Here is a 13,939-nt window from a genome sequence, read left to right on the forward strand (position 1 = left end):
CAAAAAAAATGAATACTCCCCCGGCTAGCTGGGCCCCACCTTGCTGGGAGGCTGACTTCTGGGCCTACTAAGTTGACGGGGACGAAGGGCTTTGTCAACTTAGTCAATATGAACGATTCTAGCTCCAGTGACCGTACGATGTCCATCCAACGACCGTAGTGCTTCTTCAACCTCTGGTCTTCTTGCTCCAGCCGCCCAAAGCAGCGCCGGTCGTGTCGCATGCTCCTGCCTCCCATGGGCGGTTGTGCTGCCGCAGAGGCCTCACCGCCCCCTACTATTCCCACCGCTGGCCAGGCCCTGCGGCGACGGCAGCCTCACACCGCAGCCGAACCAGTGAACCCTCATAGTCCTCTCCGCGCGGGCTTCCATTGTCGCGTCGTCCCCTTCCTAGGCCTCGCCGTCGTCCACCGTCGTGGTGCTCTCCGCGCAGCGTGGTCAACGTGGTCAAGGAACGACTTCCATCGGAAGAGTACTGTACGTGGAGAGGCTGACAGCTGGCTCCATGGCCACAGCCCAATTTTTTGTGATTTGCCAAGTAAGTCGCTTTGTCAGGCCTGTTGGGATGCAAATCTTTCAAGACGAGGAGAGCTTTCATTCGGCTGGCCGAGAAAGTGGCCCATCAGTAATGAGAAATGGATTGTACATTTTTAAAACACATCAAACCGGCAATTAGTTTTTCAAATATCTTTTTTTCATTTCAAGATTTTAAATTACATTAATTTTTATGCGTGGAGAATTTGTTGGATTTTATATTGATATACATTTATTTTTAAAATCAGTTTGAATGTGAGTTGAAATTTTGAGATTAAAAACAGTTCGGACCGCACCGAAATATGCAAAATTTCGTATAATTTTTTAACCGTTGCCACAATATGGGTTGTAATGCTAACAAAAAGAATATGGGCTCCAAAAAAACCTTAAGAATTAGCAAATGGGCTGTAAATTATTAGAAATAATGGCAGATGGGTTGTATGCTGTTTTCCACAGATTTGAGGCTTTCCTAAAAAAAGGTTGACGCACAAGCACTGACTGTTGGATGTCCATCCAACGGCCGTCGTGCTTCTTTAATCCCTGCTCTTCCTGCTCCAGCCGCTCAAACAAGCGCCGGCGGGACTGCCTGGTCCCTCCTCCTCGCGGCCAGCTATGCTGCCGCGCAGGCCTCACCGCCCGACCGTACTCCCATCGCTGGCCTAGGCATCCCTCTACTAACCCACACCTGCTGTTATTCTCCGGCGACGGCAGACGAACCAGTAAACCCTCGTACAATCGTACTCCCCTCCGCGTGGGAAACAACTGTCGAGTCTTCCTTGCCTCTGTGTCGTCCCCTTCCTAGGCCTCGCCGTCGTCCACCGCCCTGGTGCTCTCGGCACGGCCTGGTCAACATGGTCAACGATCGACATGCATCTGAAGTGGACTTTACGTGGAGAGGCCGATAGCTGGGTCCATGGCCGCACGCAAGGAAATGCCTCCTTATTACGCGCAAAATAATGATTCCTCCACCTGACATCAGGAACCCACCGAAAGGGCCTCTGTATTTCGCGAAAAAAGGTTACCGCCGCTGACAGCTCGGACCCACCAGCTATATCTTCGCACGCAAGGAAGTGCCTCCTTATTACGCACAAAAAAATGAATACTCCCCCTGTTAGCTGGGACCCAGTATAGTGGCAGGCTGACTTGTGGGCCTACTAAGTTGATGGGGACGGAGGGCTTTGTCAACTTAGTCAATATGCACGATTCTAGCTCTAGTGACCATACTATGTCCATCCAATGGCCGTAGTGCTTCTTCAACCTCTGGTCTTCTTGCTCCAGCCGCCCAAACCAGCGCCGGTCGTGCCTCGTGCTCCTGCCTCCCGTGGCCGGCTGCGATGCGGCGGAGGCCTCACCGCCCCCTACTACTCCCACCGCTGGCCAGGCCATCCCTCTACTCATCCACACCCCCTGTTATTCTGCGGCGACAGCAGCCTCACACCGCAGCGAACCAGTGAACCCTCGTACTCCTCTATGTGTGGGCGTCCACTGTCGCGTCTTCTCCAGCTCCGCGTCGTCCCCTTCCTAGGCCTCGCCGTCGTCCACCGCCCTGGTGCTCTCGGCGTGGCATGGTCAATATGGTCAAGGAACGGCTTCCATCGGACGTGGACTATACGTGGAGAGGCTGACAGCTGGGTCCACGGCCGCAGCAAGGAAGTGCCTCCTTATTACGTGCAAGATAATTATTCCTCCACCTGACAGCGGGACCCACCAGACGGGCCACCGTATTTCACAAAAAAAACGTTTCCCCCTGGCTGCTGGGACCCACCAGCTACATCTTCGCACGCAAGGAAGTGCGTCCGGGCAAAAAAACGATTCGCCCCCTGACTGCTGGGACCCACCAGCTACATCTTCGCAGGCAAGGAAGTGCCTGACAGTCGGGACCCACCTGGTCGAAGCGTACGTAGCATTGTCATTCTGGTCACGAACGTGTACGTACATACTGGTCGATGTAGAGGCGCGCACGTGTCGTAGTAGAGGCGCGCACGTGTCGTAGTAGAGGCGCACACGTAGCATTTACACGTACATACAACGGCCAGGGTGCAAGAAAGAAAATATGGCCACGTATGTGTACATACGGGCAGGGTCTCGAACGCCTACTCGCGCATACGTACGGCCAGGGCTCGTGTACATGGCTGGCTCGGAACGGAGAAACAGCGTCGTCATCGTGTTCATGGGGAGGCAACGGAATGCGTCGTGTTCATGGGGAGGCAACGGAATGCGTCGTGTTCATGGGGAGGCAACGGAACGCGTGGGAGCCAACCGGCTGGGTCGGAACGGAATGCGTGGTCGTGTTCATCGGGAGGGCTTGGACGGAACAGGCGATGGAAACGAGGCCTGGCGTACCGCAAAACGGAGGAAACGGCCTTGTGTTCGACCGGCCACGTTCGAAACGGGATCCTGTTCATCGGGAGGGGTCTAGCGTACCGCAAAACGGAGGAAACGTACCTCCTACGGTCGAAACGGGGGTCCTGTTGATCGGGAGGGGTGTGGCGTACCGCAAAACGGACGAAACGGACTTGTGTTGGAGCGCTATGGTCGAAACGGGGGTCCTGTTCATTAGGAGGGGTGTGGCGTACCGCAAAACGGGACTCCACGGGATACTATTCATCTCCACCATCGACCCCCTCCAGCCTCCACGAGCTACTATTCATCCACCGTCGACCTCCTCCAGCCTCCACCTGCGACTGTTCATCCACGGGCTCCTGTTCATCCAGCCTCCACCGCGTGCTACTCCACCGGCTACTGTTCAACAAGCCCTCTCCACGGGCTCCTGTTCAACCACCCCTCCACGGGCTACTGTTCATCCTGCCCTCCACCGTCTACTGTTCATCCTGCCCTCCACGGGGTGGTCCTATTCATCCAGCCCCCCATGGGGTCCTGTTCATCCAGCCCCAACTGGCTCGATCGATCGGGGTCCTGCTCATCCAGAGGCAACACCACGGGGTCCTATTCATCCACCCCCACCGGGAACTGTTCATCCAACCCCCCCCCTACAATGCTCATTGTTCATCTAGAGGCAGTATCGATCGGCTTCAGTTAGCAGCAGTAGCGAAGGAATCGCTCGATCGGGTTTAGTTAACAGCCATCGATCGATCGCTCGGGTTCAGTAACGCGTAGCCTGCAGTGCAATCGCTTGGGTTCAGTTAGAGCGCAACTCCTCGCTCGGGTTCAGTTAGAGCCAATGCCTCGCACACACGCACGTACGTGTACAAGAGAAACGTGCATCGCTCAGCCCCCGACCTCCCACCGTAACCGGGAACTCCCCAAAATTTTCCTCGCCCTCGCTTCTACCATGGTTTTTTCCGTTATGGACGGCCCAAAGAATGTCATGCAGCTGCGCCTCCGGCCCGCCCAGGGCGAAAAGCCCATTTTCTGTGATGATTTTTGTCATAGAAGTAGGAGCCCACCACATCTATGATGATACCGGGTTTTGTCACAATTATTGTCATAGAAGTGTCATATGTATGACAGAAAAAAAAAATTCATTCAGCACAAAATGTCACGGATGTGTCTTTTTTTTGTAGTGGTAGGAGGACATACAATCATACCATAGGCTAGCTTCTAGGGTTTAGCCTCTCTGATCTCGTGGTAGATCAACTCTTGTACTACTCATATTATCAAGAATAATCAAGCAGGACGTAGGGTTTTACCTCCATCAAGAGGGCCCGAACCTGGGTAAAACATCGTGTCCTCTGCCTCCTGTTACCATCTGCCTTAGACGCACAGTTCGGGACCCCCTACCCGAGATCCGCCGGTTTTGACACCAACAGACAACCATATTCACCCCTATACCCACACGAATGAATATTCGAGTGAACCTCCAGTTGTCGTGTGCTATTCCTGTTGCTTCGCGATACGTTACAAATACCCGAGGTGAGATTTACTTGCATCCCCGTGGATCAGCGACTTGTCCACTATGCTAGTTACCTCGTTACCGGTTTTGTTCTCTTTTCTCGTTTCCGTGTTGCGGCATCCCTGTGATCAAATCACACTGTGTCTGGCCAGATGATGATGGATACCGTAAAACCGAGAGGGCCCGAGAATATCTCTCCATCGTCGGAGGAGCAAATCCCAATCTTGAGCTATCAAGTTACTTGACACACTTTTCCATGAACCTGTAAGCCGTCGTAATAGCCACCCATTTACGGGTGACGTTTAACAAACCCCAAAGTTCATGAAGCAAGTATGAAGAAACTCGATACTCTCATGGTCTAAGGAATTATGCAAATGTTAACCATCTCTGTGTTATGTACCATTAACTTGTGACGAACGAATCTCATAGCATAACATCAATCCGGGTCGATTCAACACAAATGTTCTCTTAACATTGTGCCCTCAAAGTTGTTGGCATGGACATGCACATGACCAGGAAAACAGAATCATCATGCAACACTTGAGCTAGTCTTAGAGGCCAGACTAGGAATACTTCTTACCGTTTATTATTCCACACGTGCATACGAGTCTTCCTCCGAGCCTCGTGTTATTGCAGACTCGAGAACCATAGCAGTTATAGCAAGGAACATAAACATAATTATGAACATGGAGATAAGTAATTGCATTTATTATGGCCTCTAGGGCATATCTCCTACAGACTCCCACTTGCACTAGAGTCAATAATCTAGTTAATGCTAATGCACTTTACACCTATGGCATACCGGTGTAAAAATTGCTTCGCATGTGGTATAGCCTGATTTCCATCGGATCTGATAACTTCAGTTCCGTGTCTATCTCTGCATATCCTAGCGTTTTCACGCTTTTAAAAAATTCATATTTTGTGCGGACTTGGCTTTTATGTATGTGAATCACAGGTCAAACCTGGATTCCTCAGACTGAGTTATGGAGAAACTACCTGCAGTAGTGTCCCATTGACAAAAGCCATCTTGGAACCATACTAAGTTCATGAATGAACTATATGATTTAACATCTTGTTTGTCACTTCTAAAGCGTCAACATACTTAGTCATTTGTTATAGAATTCGCCACAATATCCTGTTGGGAACAATTTCCAACTACTGTGCCACCATATTGTGTATTACACAAAACCCTTAACTTAAATCGAAAATCGCATGGAGAAAAGATGAAGACTGTATCGATGTAACATTCTACAACAAACTTTTCATGATCTCTGCTTGCGAGAAAACATATCATCAGTACTTACTCTAGTACTCAATGACATCTTTCACTGTTGTCCCACGATCAGTACTTTGATCACTTTAGTATCCATACTCGCAACACCTTGGGAGTATCGGACATATCTGGTTGTTTTACATACCATGGAGTACATGATTAATCCAAACACAAAAGTGTGTGGAATCTGCATCATGTATTTTGCTCATCAGTGTTTTGGGACACCGAGTCTTGCAAAAAACTCTTCCATGTGACTCCGGCAAGAATCACTCCTTGGTGGTTTTAAATGCTAAGAGGTTTTAGCACCTTGTCAATATGTATTCATTGCTTAGCCCTATTAGGTAAATCTATCACCATAGATCATTATGCCTAATATTGAGGCTATTTAGCCTAACCACTTCATAAAAAAACTATTTTTAAATGAAGTCCTAATTCATGTTAAGAAATTTATTTCCAATTAACAATGTGTCAAGCACACAAGGTTTTTCGAAATATTATTACGCTCCCACTTACTTTCTTGAATTACAAGCATCTTCGTTACCCATTGATGAAGTCAGAACCCTTTGACCATTTCATCAAAGCACGAAGACTCAAACTCCATTTTGCTCTCTTTTGTCCATCGCTGGAACTCTGAAGTTTGCACCCTTACTAGCATCCTCTGGATAGACAAAATGCATTGGACTGTAACACATGCAAGTCCTTGGTTTCATTTCCATTAGATGGAAATCCTATTGTCATCCATGTTTCATATCTCATGATTAAAATATGTATTAATTTCTAGTTCAACCTGAACCGACTTTAAGCATCGCTACGATGAAAACAACCTCATTGTAGTCAACTCTTGAACTTGTTATTTCAACAAGTCGAGCTTTATGGATAAAACATTTTTATCCATATCAGTTTTAAGTTCCATAAATATTCGTTAGACTCTAAGTCTTCTGAAAGTTGTATCAAGGTTTTAATCTTGAATCACTTATATGGAAACTAACTCGGGTTGTATTGGCATTTAGCCAATTCCGGAGTCAGGGCCCATCAAAGCTTCCTTGTGTATCGTAGGTATAATGTTGTATAACAACAATATCTCGTTTGCGCACCTGAGAGGTTTGCACGAGCCTTGCCTATGTGGTTCAGCTGCAAGTTCGACTGAAGTTCATATATTTTATTGTAGAGACTTCCGTATCAGTTGCAATAGGAAACTCTGAAATTACTTCCAAGGTCTCTTCCCTTTGATCTGATGACGAAGATACTGTTTATCTCGTCGAGTTGCACTATTCTCCCACTCACCTTTTTGAAAGAACCATTCTCTTTAAAAGCACACTGTTTCGCGGCAAAACTATTTGCCTCGGTATAGTGAGGGAGGAATACCCAACATTTTGGTATAACCTACAAAGTAGCACTTGTCTAATTTGGATTAGGTTTGTAACCTTTTACACAAGCCCCATATTCCAAATGTTAAGAAAAGATATAACATGGTTGGGCATACCATACCATGGCTTCATTTCAACAGACCCGATGTAGCTCTTTCTAGTGTAAAAGCCGCAGTCTCTAAAGCATCACTTTAAAAGGGATAATGGCAAATTTATTTATGTCATCTTTGACCTTACCATGTCATAAATGGTTAGATTACATCTCCACGGACTTTCCACTTTCAGTGGTGTTCCGGGAGGTGCAAGTTATGAAACCCCTTTCACAACTCATCAGACATTCGCTAAACATGTAACTCAAATATTCCTTTGTGCAATCAAATTGCAGAAACATAATTTTCTTGTTACAATAACTTCTACTTCATGTTTGAAAACCTTTCGAATGATTTCAAAAGATCCAGACTTACGTCTCATCAAGTAAATATCCATATATCTACTTGGGTCATTTCTGAAGATAAATAAATCCACCACTTGCAACAACATTTATTGTACTACACACATGAAAATGTATGATCACCAGTAAGTTTGTTGCTCGTTCCTTATGGCCTGTGAACGGTTCAGTCGCTTCACTTTTTGGAGGAAAGTTGCAAGTGTCAGATGATTCAAAATCAAACGACTTCAAAATCCATCATAATGGAATTTTTCCATGCGGGTTTCTCCAATGTGACCAAATGTTGTGCCACACATGTGTGGTATTCTCATAGTCTCGCGACATTTAGCGTCAGCATTATGGATGTATCATATTACCATCAATATTCATAACATACACCCCATCTTGGATGGAAGCATGACCCTTCATGTTATGCATAATACTTAACAACAATTGTTGGTTTTATGAACAACTCTTTTGCAACAAACATTGTGCAATGGGCTAGAGTGTATGAAACTCTAAAATGAATTATGAAAGTAAACCCAGAGGTATTGTATTATTATCAATATTCATAACATACATCTCATTCATAATGAAATTATGGCCCATGTGTTATTCATAACATCGAACATAAAAAGTTCTCTTATGAACAACCTTATTGCAAGATACCTTATGCAATGGGCTAGAGTTTGTAAAACTCTGAATGAATTATGAAAATAAATACAAACGGCAATACACCGATGGAAGGTATAGTAACATTTACTATGTTCCCTGTGTATAACTTAACCTCATTTCTGGCTAGTCTTTTTAGGCCATAGTAGCTCTTATATTGATTCGCAACAGAATGCAATCGAGCGGGTATCTTTGTGATTAACTCACAATAGCCAAGAATTAGTGATTAACATGTTTAACATAATTCCCAAGAACTATATCTTTGACCAGCCTACTATACATCAAAAACTTGTATGACATTCATACATGAGCTGGATATTCCAGTCATCTTTCTTTCTGCCTTTATACTTCTAACAGTTTAACTTTTAGTATTTCTCCTACTCGCAAAAGAAGCACCCAACTTAAGAGTGGCGTTAGCCCCGGACTTCCTAGGCGTGTAAGTCATACTAACACCCTTCAGACACTTCCTTTCTCTTTAAGTTGTTGTTTTATTCACCTTTCATTATATGACAGGCGTTCTTCTGGATCCCTTTCCCAACAGTCAAATGCATAGTAAACACTTTTACTAATACTTGCAAACAAACATTGCTTTGTTTGTATCTGAAAATAATTTTCAGTTCCATGAATATCATATAACTATCCCAACTTCCGAAGTTTGGGTTTCATGGAAGCAAACATATTCCACTTGACCGTAACAGAATTCTAGTTTTTGGATCGAAGGACGAGAGTCACGTGATCCATAGCATTAGCGGGAGGATACGGAAAGCATGCGATAGGAAAAAGTCCTTCTCGGCACTTTTGAGGACAATCCTCACATTACGTTACCAATCGTAAAGTTTTAACCAGATATTTAAGAACTATTCAATTTTAACAGGGAAGGTGGAAACGCGAGCCATTATTCTACAACTATTTTGCAAGAAACACTTATACAATGTTCATAATTAATTGCACTGAGAATTAAACATGTTAATTCAACAGTGCGCTCCCACTCAAATCAATATCTCTCATAATTAATTTTGAGTGATACAAGATCCATACTTCAATTCATCGCCATAGAATCATCATCTCATAACGGGAATTTTAATCGGTGGGCCAACTTGCCGATCACATATCTATGTGACTCTTGCTCATCTTTCGATGTGTGTGTTCTGAGCTCAGGACGATCCTGCCATGAACGTCAAGACAACCAAGTGATCTTGCTGCGAGGTCTGACCTCACCCGCCTCACACTTCTCCAATCGTTCGTACCCATGCATCCATGGCGCACCCCGAAAAGATAGGTGTCATGACGGTGCTACACTTGGGAGAACACTAACTACTTGATATTTTAGTGAGAGATCACCCTAATAAAAAAGCGACTACCACGCAATCAAGAAGGGTGCATCATAAGGGATAAACATCTCAGGCAATTCATAATAGCATGATATGGTATAGCCCTTTCTGACGGAGAAGTCTTTCATTTCTTCGTCTTCGGCATTCGCGTCGGTGTTCACCTTCACGAAGATTGCCACCACCTTGTCGATGCACCAGATAATATTGCTATCTCTATAGCTAATAAAATAAGTGCATTACTTAAGGTTGACACACGGGTCATTAAAGTGACAATATATGGCTCCAACCATCATGCTGAATCATGACACGCAGGTCATGTTAATTACATCATATAGTCATCTCATACATAATCAAATTGAATATGAGCACTGCTATACCACATCACATGCACATCCTGCAAAACCAAGTTAGACACCTCTAATCGGTTTATGTAAAATTTTATTTTACGTGGCTTCTAAGGTTTTGACTTAAACCGCAACTACAAAGGTTTTATCATCAAGTATGATTATTCAAGTTGCTATATTAACATCTCGGGGTGTATGAAACATGAGATAATTAAATCTCGAGCCCCATACTAAACTTCGTCATACGCATGACCACCATGCAGATCATATCTGCAATGCCCTTTCATCTGCGAATTTCATCTTTCTTTTGACTACGGCAGAACCCAAAGAACTGATAGCACTTCCATGATCAATCAGGATCATGGATTGCCAGAACTTTGTCAAATTCCACCATGCTATCTCGAGATTGAGCAAACGCAAATTCTATGGGTATTGCATAAAGTTTTCCGCAATAGATCTCATCTACTACCCAATTATATTATGCAATACCCATACATCTCCATGTATTCTAGATCGAAACCTGCATCTACGCATAGCATGGCTCTTGATGCCACTGTAGGGTAACGCAGCAGAAAACAAAAAAATTCTGACCTACGCACCAGCCCAGGACCACTATGGAGACTGCATACATGGTTTGATCTTTTTCGTTACCGACTCGTAGCATAGCGGGAAGTAGAGTCGATGACGATCGGCGATGCAGATCCCCGCAGCTAGGATTTACAACCTCCCAACTGCGAGGATGTATACCCTCATCTGCTCCTCAGACAGCCCTCCGGGAGGCGGTCGAATAGCCCCCCGGACGGTGTCGTGGACAGCCCTTCGGGAGGACCTTCAAAACTCGAACGGTCACTCGGACAGCCCTTCGGGAGGACCTTCGAAACTCGGACGGTCACACGTACAACCCTCCAGGAGGCACTCACGAACTAAGACCGAAACTACGATCTCTCTACAGAGTTGCACACATACGGTGTCATCTATCCGATAGGGCTTCGCCGTCCAGAACTAGTTCCTGCCGGAACCCAGACAGCCTTTTGGCTGTATGAAACTATTTCGCGGGGAGGGAGAGAGAAGCCAGATCATTGCATGGCACTTGTATGTGAGAAGGGATGAGGAGAATGGCAGCCCCTTCTCCTCCTTTTATAGGCCAAGGCAAGGGGTGGGTGGTGGGGGGAATACCAAAACACCCATGCTACATGTCCCACATGAAGGGTGAAATGGTAATTCAAGTGGGGCACCAAGGGGACACCATGGAGGCACCCCTTGGCCAGCGACAACCTTGCCCCCTCCCATGGGGGGGGGCAACAAGCCACCAACATGTCTCCTAGAAACATGGGTGCTCCCTAGACAAAAAGCCACCAAACATGTAACCCCCGATTTGTGGGATCTTGTCCCCTCGTGCTGAGACAAGATGTTTTTCGCGAAAAAAATTTTCTGAAAAATTCCGGAAGGTCCCAGAACATTTCCGGCACCCTCTAAAATTCTTCTGGGCATGATCCGAAACATTTCTGGTGTGGTGATTTTTATCAGCGAAAAGCAACAACGTCGGTTACGGCAGCTCCGGAACATTTTCGGTTTTTCTCTCCGAAAATTCCCAAAAGTTCCCAGACCAATTTTGGGGCCCTCTAAGAATTTCCAGGCGAGTGTCGAAACCATTTTGACCTAATAATATATTCCGAAACAACTTTTCGGTTTTACCGAAACTCTTTCGGTGTTCTCTCTCCGGAACTCTTTCGTTGTCTCCGAAACTTTTCTGGTGACTTTCTCTTAGACTCCCTGTCTAGTATTCAGCAGATAGATGACCCTTAAGCGTGTGACCCTATAGGTTCGGTGAAGTATAGACATGACCTGGAACCCCTTCCGATCAATGATCAACATCGGAGCCGTGGACACCCATATTGACCCCTATACCCACACGAATGAATATTCGAGTGAACCTCCAGTTGCCGTGTGCTATTCCTATTGCTTCGTGATATGTTACAAATACCCGAGGTGAGATTTACTTGCATCCCCGTGGATCAACGACTTGTCCACTATGCTAGTTACCTCGTTACCGGTTTTGTTCTCTTTTCTCGTTCCCGTGTTGCGGCATCCCTGTGATCAAATCACACTGTGTCTGGCCAGACGATGATGGATACCGTAACACCGAGAAGGCCCGAGAATATCTCTCCATCATCGGAGGAGCAAATCCCAATATTGAGCTATCAAGTTACTTGACACACTTTTCCATGAACCTGTAAGCCGCCGTAATAGCCACCCATTTACGGATGACGTTTAACAAACCCCAAAGTTCATGAAGCAAGTATGAAGAAACTCAATACTCTCATGGTCTAAGGAATTATGCAAACATTAACCATCTCTGTGTTATGTACCATTAACTTGTGACAAACGAATCTCATAGCATAACATCAATCCGGGTCGATTCAACACAAATGTTCTCTTAACATTGTGCCCTCAAAGTTGCTGGCATAGACATGCCCATGACCAGGAAAACAGAATCATCATGCAACACTTGAGCTAGTCTTAGAGGCAAGACTAGGAATACTTCTTACCGTTTATTATTCCACACGTGCATATGAGTCTTCCTCCGAGCCTCGTGTTATTGCAGACTTGAGAACCATAGCAGTTATAGCATGGAACATAAACATAATTATGAACATGGAGATAAGTAATAGCATTTATTATTGCCTCTAGGGCATATCTCCTACATTATACAGACTCTACATGTTTCTTTGTATTTCGCCTTTTTATTTTTCGTTTGTGTTTGAGGACTTTGTTTGGCTGTGTGCATCTTAGTTACATAGAGGTCAGGTGTAATGCTTAAATATTTTAAGTTATAAAGCGCCCCCTTTCAAAAAATATAGGTTGCATGTGAATGTATTTAGAGTTTATTTGGCTCTCTGAAGAATCGCTTTAATATAAATTGTGAGCTTATTCATAAAAAAATGTCAAGGTATTTAGAAAGCATCCGCCATCCTTGTATATGTTCTCTACCTTCAGTGCGGAGACCTTCAGAGTTAGGACTTCTTGCACACAAAGCATCAAACTCCACATAAAGATTCCAAACCAATCTATATGGATGGGAAAATACTATCTCCAATAGCTTTTGCTTGAACCGGTCGACTACTAGGAGTGCTGACGATTGTATGATTCCATGACACAAGAAAGTTGCCTTGCTCATGCCATATAACACATATAACCAACTACAAATGGTCTATCACAACCAAATAGTTGCAATGAATACCAAAATATTGCAATATCTAAATAGTGAAAAAATTATAAATATTGTGCAATATAATTTAGTTATTGACACAATTACTTATTTCATGGTAGTAATACACTTTTATTGCCACAATGTTTAGCCATGGCGGATTCTGAATTGTTTTCGGCATAAATAGCTCACTATTGCGACATTTCTTACTTTGTGGAAATAATTAGTATATTTCGTGATGATTTGTGCCTATTGCCAAGACTTAAATTTCATTGTACGATAGTCACCGCTCACCATGTTGCAACAGATAAAAGAAGTTGGTAATAGTTATGTCATTTGCAATGACTTATGATGATTGCAAGGATTTAGTTTCTGTTGTAATAAATTGTACAAATCACAATGAAAACAAAGTAACATCGTGGTAATAGTTGCACCATGTTGCAAAGATAATAGTTGGACTTTTTTTTGCTGGCAAGTAATTGGTGCGGTAACAAAACAGTCACTACTGTTTCAGTGAAAAATTGCGCTATTGAAATCTGTAAAGCATGATGCAAAAATATTTGAATATCTAAAGATATGTTTTTGTGGGTGTCTATTTTATTAAACCAATCTTCATTATTTTGGATGTTGTGCTCATGGCATAAAGTAATAGGAAAGGGTTTAAAATATCCTTATAGACTTTAAATTTCTACGAGAATAATTCACCAACCATGTATTGCAGTGTATTCTCAATGGACTTTTCTTCGAAAACCTTGTATTGCAGTGTGTTCTCAATCGATTTTTAGGTGATGCATTCTCAAATAAATAAGTCGTGCACTTCTGAAGAAAAAAGTACTTAGAAAGAAAACTGAGTAATGGGAAAGTGGGTTAGCCTAACTGGCCCATCCAACTACCCACGGAGGGCAGCAGTTTTACCCCTCGAGAAAAAAAAAG

Source organism: Triticum dicoccoides, chromosome 1A (genome assembly GCF_002162155.2).
Source record: "Triticum dicoccoides isolate Atlit2015 ecotype Zavitan chromosome 1A, WEW_v2.0, whole genome shotgun sequence".
Taxonomy (NCBI): domain Eukaryota; kingdom Viridiplantae; phylum Streptophyta; class Magnoliopsida; order Poales; family Poaceae; genus Triticum; species Triticum dicoccoides.